The following is an 8,727-nucleotide window of genomic DNA, read 5'->3' as shown; positions in this document are numbered from 1 at the left end:
TTTTTAGAGTGCGGAGGGGTATTTTTTTGCAAGACGAAGAAGTAAAACCATGTAATTTTTGTTAGGGTAAAAAATTAAATTCCTGGCAAGCCACACAGTTCCGGGAATTGGACTTTAAGGAAGAAGTAGAATAATTCATGAGGTGATCTGGTCCATGGCTAATGTACATCACATTAGCTGGGACAGTTAGGACTAAACTTTGGTTCATTTTTTAGGACTAAGCCTCCCTTTGTCTCTCCCTGCAGCTGCTTTTTTCCATCCTTTCATCTCTTTTATTTCTCCGTCATAAAAAAATCCTAAATATAGCGTGATAGGTAAGGGAACGTTTCTGTTCTTTGAATAATATATGAAGTGCCTGTACCCACTTAAAAATCAGATTTTGCAAAATGAGTCATTTAATTTTGCATAATACATTGTTCTTCTAAGTGCTTGCTTACTGGCAGAAAGGTTTAGATTTCACATGATAATGGTTATTTATAGGCAATGACATGGCTTTGGAGGAACCCATTTGGAAAGAATAGGTGGTTTGTGTGGAGGATTCTCATCTGTTTGAACTAATTGTAGAAATGAGGTTTTATAGATGTGGACTGATGGCCATTTTACTCTGAGCTACGAAGTTAACAAATGCACCTTGTTCTTTTGCAGAACGGCAATCCCACGTTGTCTCATGGCGGGCCACAAGGACGTATGGACACATGAGAGAGGACACTGGATCAACTGCCTCGTCTTAAAAGCTTTCTTCAGCTGTTTTTCTCCCGTTTCGTGAAATAAAAATGTTACAAGCATTCACAGTATGATTTTATAATATATGCATGCAATAATTCAAAATATATAATTAAAACTTAATAATTCACAGTAGAATAACATACTCAGCCTTTTTTTTTTCCCAGTAATTAAGGTATGTCAGGTTTTCTTCTGCATTCTCTGACAGTTTACTCATATTTGGCCTGCTTACATTAAATCAACAGTGCATTTAAGTTACTGATAGAACTCCACCAGCTTCACTGGAGTCAGGATTTCTGTCCCCTATTCATTTTTCAAAATTACATTTGGTTCTTTCTTACTAATAACAAATCAGTTTTCTGTACTCAGGTAGGAGGATTTTTACCCTAGTCAGTCTAAAATCGAATTTATGAACAATATATCATGTTTTGTATGGAAAAAAAAGCATAATCTTAATTTCACTGCATATACATAGTATATATTTCAATCCTACAAAGTCAAACTATAAATAAAGATTGTTGATAATGTGTTTTACGGTTCCTATCAGCTCTACATACTTTCCATCTGACTAGCTGAAACTAGTTCTTTAAGGTCATATAGCAGTCAGTCTGAGCCAGTATATCCTTAAATAACATAATCAGCATTTTCCCTCGCTAATAATCAAATTATCTTTGATCTCTAATTAATGTTACATAAACACCTTTAAGGAATCTGAAATACATTCTTATGAAGTAAGCATAGATTTTTCTAGGCAGTGACTGATTCCATAAGTGTTCTGCTCTCAGGACACAAATTACTATTTTTAATACAGAAGTTACTAATATTAGCCAGGTGATGATTTCTTGTACAAGTTTATGAGGAAGAATCCCACCTCGGGATGATAGACAAAGCCTTAGAATTACGGCGTAAGTCACATATTTTCAGCCTAAATACATTTGTTACAAAAAGAATACATGTTCTATACCTTATATCCTGCCTATTCTGTCTGCTGTCTTGTCTTGCTGCAAGTTAAGAGCTTGTAGCACAGGAAGGAGGTTTTTATTTATTTTTGTTATAGAGGCATAGCAACACCAAAGTGTTCATTCACAACATTTTGTTTTAATTTGTTTTCCTTGTGAACCATGGAGTTCTTTGAGCACCACGGTGCTGCACTCCTTAAATGCATCATATGACATCATGAGGTGCCCTAGTTCACCTACGTGAACACAGCCTGTGTATTGTGGCTGCTTTATTGTGGCAGATACAGCCTTTAATAGAGACTACCCATCAGAATTTATTCTAATTTAGGGAGCATCAATAAAGTTTCAATGATTCTTTTCACATTTACAGTTAATGTCTTTTACGCATCGTTCTCATTTTCAGGGTGCTGTCCAGCAAGGAAGAAGCGTTACTGATGACTGGATTTATCACAAAGAGGAGCACTCATGTGAAACCGGAGAGATGGAAGATCGCAAAATCAGAGTTAGTTTAGTTTCCTGGTTACTGTGAAAAGAGGATGACATCACACAGGTACACCAGCGAGACATTCTGCTGGGCTAACCGCACGGCATGGAGTGCCGCTGGGGCACAGCCAGCTAACACTGGCAGAACTGAACAGTCTGAACAGAAGAGGATGCTTTTCCCACGTTCTTACACAAAACAGAAAATAAGGATCCTCAAAGGCATAACATGCTTGTACTTCGAAAACACCCTAAGAACACAGGAAATACTTATTTGTTCAGGTACATGATCAAGACAAGCACAAGAGAGTTTTTAGCTTTTCTTACCTGAAGAAGTTACATGGTATAAAAGGCAGGGTTTATTTCTATAGACAGGAAAATGTCTTTTCATTTGTTATGTCCTCAGTAACTGCGTTTTTACACATTGTTTTTGGCATGTGCCGTTTCTCTGGCACATATCCAGATACATCCTTTTTTTCTGCCCAGAGTTACTGTCTGAGTGAACACTATATATTTCCATAGGACTTCCAGACATCTGGCAGCCCAGTTGAAGCGTACTCCTGTCCCTATTTGGTGTGTCCCTTCCCTCTGCCTTGCCCTGGGTCTGCGTCGGGCTTGTTTGAATTTTTGTGGCAATACGACATCCTTGACTCCCGTTTGGTTTGCCATCCCCTGCACGCCCAGATCATTTTCTGCAGAACTTTTAGCCATACCCTCAGTGTGTTAGTCCTTCCTGAGTGGGATAATTTGCACTTGCCTTTACCTGAGTGCACTGTGATTTCCTCAACCCGTTTTTTTCAGTTGGTCAAGATTGAATACTGGTCCTGTCTTTCAATATACTTGCAGTCTTTCCTGGCTCTCTGTCATCTGCAAATTTAATAAGCATGCTCTCAAAAACAGTCAGGTCAGCAATGAAAATTCTATGAATGAGGGAGTCCAAGATCTGGAAGAGACCTGAAGAATGGTATTTAGTATATCCTGTCAACGCTTGCTAACTCCTCTGGGAATGGTTTCCACTCATTTCTGCACCCATATTGCAGTAGCTTTATCTACTCTGTGGCCCAGGTTCATCTTTCCTAACTTTAGAGGCTTAACCTAGAGAGTAGTTGCCTAAGGCTGATTTCATAGTCAATAATTAAGGGAAAGACAGCAGGCCATTCAAGTTATTCTTTGAAGTTGCCTTTCTCTTCACTGAAAAGAAGGAACACAGCGCAGCCTTGCTCCTAATTTAGACACTTCGGTTTGTGTCCGTGAAGTTTATCAGATGAAGTGGGATAGGTGATTTTGTTTATGGTAGTGTCAGGGTGGGCCGTGTAGAAGGGCAGTGTCGGTGAAGACGAGCTGTGTCACATGTACCGTGTTCCCATTAGCTACAGGTTTTGTCACCCTGCTGGAGAGGCATATTAAGTCAGTTTGACTTCCTTGGGCAGACTGCTTGTTTGCTTTTACTTCAATTTCTGGTATTTTGAATATTATATTGAAAACTATTTAGAATATTTTCAATATTTGTAATAACTTCAATTTCAGTAAACTGACATTGGCTAATGGGCACGTACCAATTCTGCGCCAAAACCAGCAAACTGGAGCAGAAAGTTAAAAAGAGCGATCCCAGAGGATTTCAGTTTTTCTTTGTTTCCAGCCCTAAGAATCCCTCTCTGTGCTTAATTTAAGACTGGAGTTTTACTGACAAGTTGTAGCCTCCAGAAACAGGGACTGACTGTGGAAACAGGCTAACAAAAGTCAGTTCTGAACACAGCTGCAGACTGTCAAAAGTTTAATACCGGTTCAAAGACAGCTTTTTGTAACTCCACTGAAGATACTATTGGGAATAACAGCGTGAAAAGGTGATTCTTTTCACACTTTTATTCTTTCTTAAATGCCTTTCTTGGAGCATTTGAAGAAAACTTGCTAGCACGCACACAGCTTAAATGGTCTCAGCCATTGAAGTTCTGGTTTTCTCAGTGATTACGGTTGTCTGGACAAAAATCCTCATACTACAGTAGTGTTAAAGTGACTAAGGGCGTTGGTGTCAGCATAAGCCTGTGGAGAAAGCTTCTCTTTGTGTCATCTTTACATGCATAATAACAGCTGATGCATAGAATATTTTTAATACCAGAGTGGGAGGATATGAGAACCCCAGGTGCAGTTTCAGAGGTGCAGCTTACAAGTTTAACGGTGTTAGTAGAAGCTGAAAATTCACAGCTTTTTGTGTTGGTAATGGAAGTGGGTTTGGACCCCTGTGAACAGATGTAATGAATGCATTGCACGTTGGCCAGCTGAATCATTTCTCAACATGCCATTCAGCATACAGTACCTAGTAGCCTCCGTGATAAGCTGTGGAGCATCAATCACCTGTTCTGTCTTTAGAAAATGTAGTGGTTTATTTTTATTTGACTTTGTAACTTTTTTTAATGTTTTATATGTTGCCCCAATACCTCATTAAAATTGCACATCCTGTCTAGATTTCTTTACATGAAGGTGTGATTTTCAGCACAGTCTTAAGGATTTTTTTAAAGCAATTTTGACTGGTATGTTTAAAAAAATTAAGTAAGCAGTCCCATAATTAGGGACTGAGAGTTAGGTTTGGCTTTGGAAGTTGTTTCTAGGTTCAAAAGATTCCTGGTGTCCCATCTGATTCTTTACTGGCCTATAGGCATATGGTAAATGTGTCTTGTAATATTAAAACTGAGAATATCAAATACTGCTAGAAGTGAAATAATGAGCTAAAGTTCCTGCTTACCAACGAGGCTGAGGCAAGTGTCTTATTAAGCTCACTGTGTTGTATTGTCAAAAACTAAAGGAAAGCAGTCTGTTATCTAAAGCTCAAAAATGAGACCTTTCTTAATAACACTAGAATTTTTCAGACAAAGAACATTTTAATTTATTTCTGGTTATGTTAAAGATGAGCGCACTCCCTTGTTGCAGCAGCTTATTTGTATGAGAATGTAGAATAGTTGCTTTTTTATATACGCTAAAATTATTGGAAAATTTCTAGCAACAAAAAGGACACATTAACAACAGTCTCCCTTTGGTGGATGAAGCAAATCAGAAATGGGAACTGGAGTAACTTGCAGCATTTGCACATCTGATAATTTGAATGACTACCCCCAGGAACCTAGCAGTCTTTCTCTTACGTCTACCTTCCTCTTGCACTTTGGCTTTTTTACTGTTCAATTTTATTTTTACTGAAGTGTCATTTTGTGCAATTATTCCCTCACAAAAAGAGTTAAGTTGAAATAAATATTAACTACGATTAGAATTAACAATTGCATTCAGAGGATCACATTAGTAGTAAAAATGTATACTAATTAGTATTCGAATTAAATTACTCCATTATATTCCAAGTAGTTGTTTTTTCTGCCTTTTCAAAAGATGCTCAAATATAGTACTTCAGTTTCTCCATTAAATTTGAGCTTGCATCAAAAATGAATCAGGTGTTTCATCTTTTTGTGCTTGCTTTTTAGCTAATTGGTGGGACTGCTCTTCTATCAAAACCTATAGCAGTAGAAGGTAATCCCATTCAGATGAATAGAAGTGAGAGGATTAAATATTTGCAGCGGCTCATGTTTTTCCACCATGTAGCATCCTGACATTTCTTCGTGAAGGAAAGAATGTGTCGGGGTTAGCATTAGCATGACTTCTCCCTGAAAGTCTGGAAAAACATCTGTCATTCTGCCAGTCTTCCCATTAACTACCTGAGCAAATGCAGCGAGAAGATTTCATTACTTTCAAGAGACTACCTCTGGTTTTATTTAGGTTTATTCTTTGCTAGACCTTTTGTTTTTAACAATAGCAAAAAGGTAGCTGGAATCCTGTCTGATTTACAACTCACTAAATTTCTGTGTGCTTAATCGAATTAAAACTGGAAGGAATGTTGCCAATATGTCAACAAAAATGCAACAAAGCGATGGGAGGGTTAGTTTACAGAAATTCCTGAATTCCTTTGTCTTGACCAAATGAAAGAAAAGTGTTCTTGTAAAACAAGTGCATACTAAAAGGATTAACTCTGATAAAAAATGTTCAGATAAAAGCCAGTCTGAGTACTAGGAGAACATTTTTCAATCGATTTCTTAAAAGCAGCTTTGCATTTAATTAGAGACGAGTCTCTTGTTTAAAAGCTGAGGGTGGGGGTTTGTTTACTGCAAGCACTAAAGCGCAGAGGCTGGGCCTCTTAATGGTGTGGAGTGCACTGGAAATGTGGTTTTAAAATACATTGGTGCTAAGTTAGATGCTGCTATGCTGAGGGGCCATGCCACTCCGTCTCACTCCTCCTGGCTGTTTGCACATACTAGTACTGATGCTCAGCTCTAGGGTAAGCCAAGAGAGTTTAGGGAGTTAAGCTGGCGGAAGATGAACCTTAGCTCCCTCCCAAAAAAGTGGGGCCAGCCAAACAGCACAGCTGGTACAAGGTGCAGATATATAACTGGCGATGGGAGTGCCCCTTTTGGAGTCAGCCCACGGTTAGACCACATCGTCTGTATCATAAAAGCTCACCTACATGGTGTAAATTAGGATTATGTAAGGGATTACTCAGATACTGTATAATTCAAAAAGTAGTTCATTTTAGAAAATCTAGTTTTAAAAAATCTCACATAAAGATATTCTTTGGAATATATGTATAATGTATTGAAATATATAACAGATATGTGGAATGTATAACATATATGGAATATATAACATGTGGAATATATATGTAACATGTTCATGATACAAGACAGGCATAGCAGAATTTGCGGCAAAAAGATGGGTTAATTGGCATAAAGTATTAGTGGTACAAAGTATATACTTAATTTTATGCATGTTATTACATGCTCCCGCTGAGTTGGGATTGTGGAGAACACCCTCTAGTCATGTGTCAGAACATCAGTTAAATCTACATAAATCAATACCATGTCAGCATTTTTCTAGGTTAAATTATGTGACTAGAAGTTTGTAGAATACTTTTTTCAAGGATAGGCCTAAGAACATAAGCAACTTCTATAATGTTTAATCTCACTTTGGACTCTTAATATTTGTTAATATAATTCTTCACTAAGCAATTTTGTTCTAAAATGTAAAAAAAAGTGAATAAATATACTAGTTTGCAAATTGTTCAAAACCTGCAAGACAGCATGTTTTATAGAATACCTAAAACCAGGGAAAACCGTGACATCTGCTCAGTTGTATGCAGGAGGTTTTGCTTATACACTCAATTCATGATTACACAAAATAAGTAGAAAAAACATATTCTGCAGTACCTGTAATTTGTCTAAAAAGACAAAAAGAGTGTAAAGCTTCCAAAGAAAGATCCTGATACTTTACTGCGGAGCACAAATATTTGAGAACCAATAGGCCCAAATAGCTTAATTTGGTGAAAGATTGGTTATATTGCTGCTGACCTTGAACTGGATGATCTGTGGGCAAGCTACACATCATCACATCTGTAGCCGAGATAATCAATTCCCAGATAATGGGAGAATTGACTTTAATTTGTTAGAAGTCAGAACTAATACTAAAACACTGCAAGTCAATACCATTTGCATTACAAGTGACTGGTTTATTGCAAGATACGGAAAAAAATGTACAGCGTGAAGCTACGCTCCCAAACAACATATAAATTCAAAGCATAATTGCTTTGTCATTCAATTTTCAGATATATTTTTGTTTTCTTGTCACTTTATCGTGTCTATATGCATGAATATCCATTTGCGGAAACAATTGATGAAATAGATCTTTCTAAACGCCACTTGGAAAAAAATGAACAAATGTTCATCATGCAGACTTACTTATAATTGCCATACATCAAGTGTAGGAACAAACATTGTTTTGTATGTAATTTGTAATAATAGATTAATTTAAATTGCCCGTGTCTTTTAAATAACATGCAAATAGGAAAAGGAAGAACTGGTGAAATCCGTTATTGCAAATTGTCTATTTTGAATTGTGACATCAAAAGTTGATGATGAAAGATTACAAAGGCAGGTGCCTAGCACCAGCAGGGGAGATTGCGATGTGACCGAACAGTAGCAGCAGACTGTTACCAAGTAATACATGATATGGATTCTGTTCTGCTCTGATACGACATACATACCGCAGCAAGTCATTTCCCCTTTCCATGGCATAGACTCCACGCACACACTGGAAGCCTTTATAATACTGCCACATTCCTTCCAGAGGGTGCTGGTGGCCAATTTCTGCTTGCTGTAAGGAGAAGGCTTTTGCCCAGCTTCCCAGGAGAAGCTTCACATCTCCAGGTTTGTGAGTCTGGAATAGAATACACATGTAACAGTGCAAGTTTGGAGAGTTAGCTGTTATTCGATATTCTAGTTTCCATTTGTTAGAATTGTACAAAGCTTCACGCGTGAGCTGACGCAGGGTTAACCCTGGCTGGGGATGGGTGGTGCTGTAGCTCCCAAGGACTGTACATGTCTTCTTAAGTAGCTTAGGTACTCCGGTGCTAGGATACCGCAGTTTGGGAATCCCTGTCTAATATTCGTAACTTGTTTTGAAATAATATTTTGAAATAACATCTAAAAGTTTGAAGAGCTGGTTTTTAAGGAAAGCAAGAAAATAAAGCACCTCGCTT

The 8,727-nt window shown here is 37.7% G+C and overlaps 1 long non-coding RNA gene across 1 annotated transcript; it reads left to right on the top strand.

Moving 5' to 3' along the window:
- Nucleotides 1-150: 150 nt before the first annotated feature.
- LOC103904029 lies at nt 151-856 on the top strand. The gene is made up of 2 exons (XR_657875.2): nt 151-314; nt 646-856. It is a non-coding gene; the product is annotated as an uncharacterized LOC103904029 (long non-coding RNA).
- The last annotated feature ends 7,871 nt before the right edge of the window (nt 857-8,727 follow it).

This window comes from Aptenodytes forsteri, unplaced genomic scaffold (genome assembly GCF_000699145.1).
Source record: "Aptenodytes forsteri isolate BGI_AS27 unplaced genomic scaffold, ASM69914v1 Scaffold396, whole genome shotgun sequence".
In the NCBI taxonomy this organism is placed as follows: Eukaryota; Metazoa; Chordata; class Aves; order Sphenisciformes; family Spheniscidae; genus Aptenodytes; species Aptenodytes forsteri.
The sequence above is the reverse complement of the archived record's forward strand: the minus strand, read 5'-3'. Positions and strand labels throughout refer to the sequence as shown.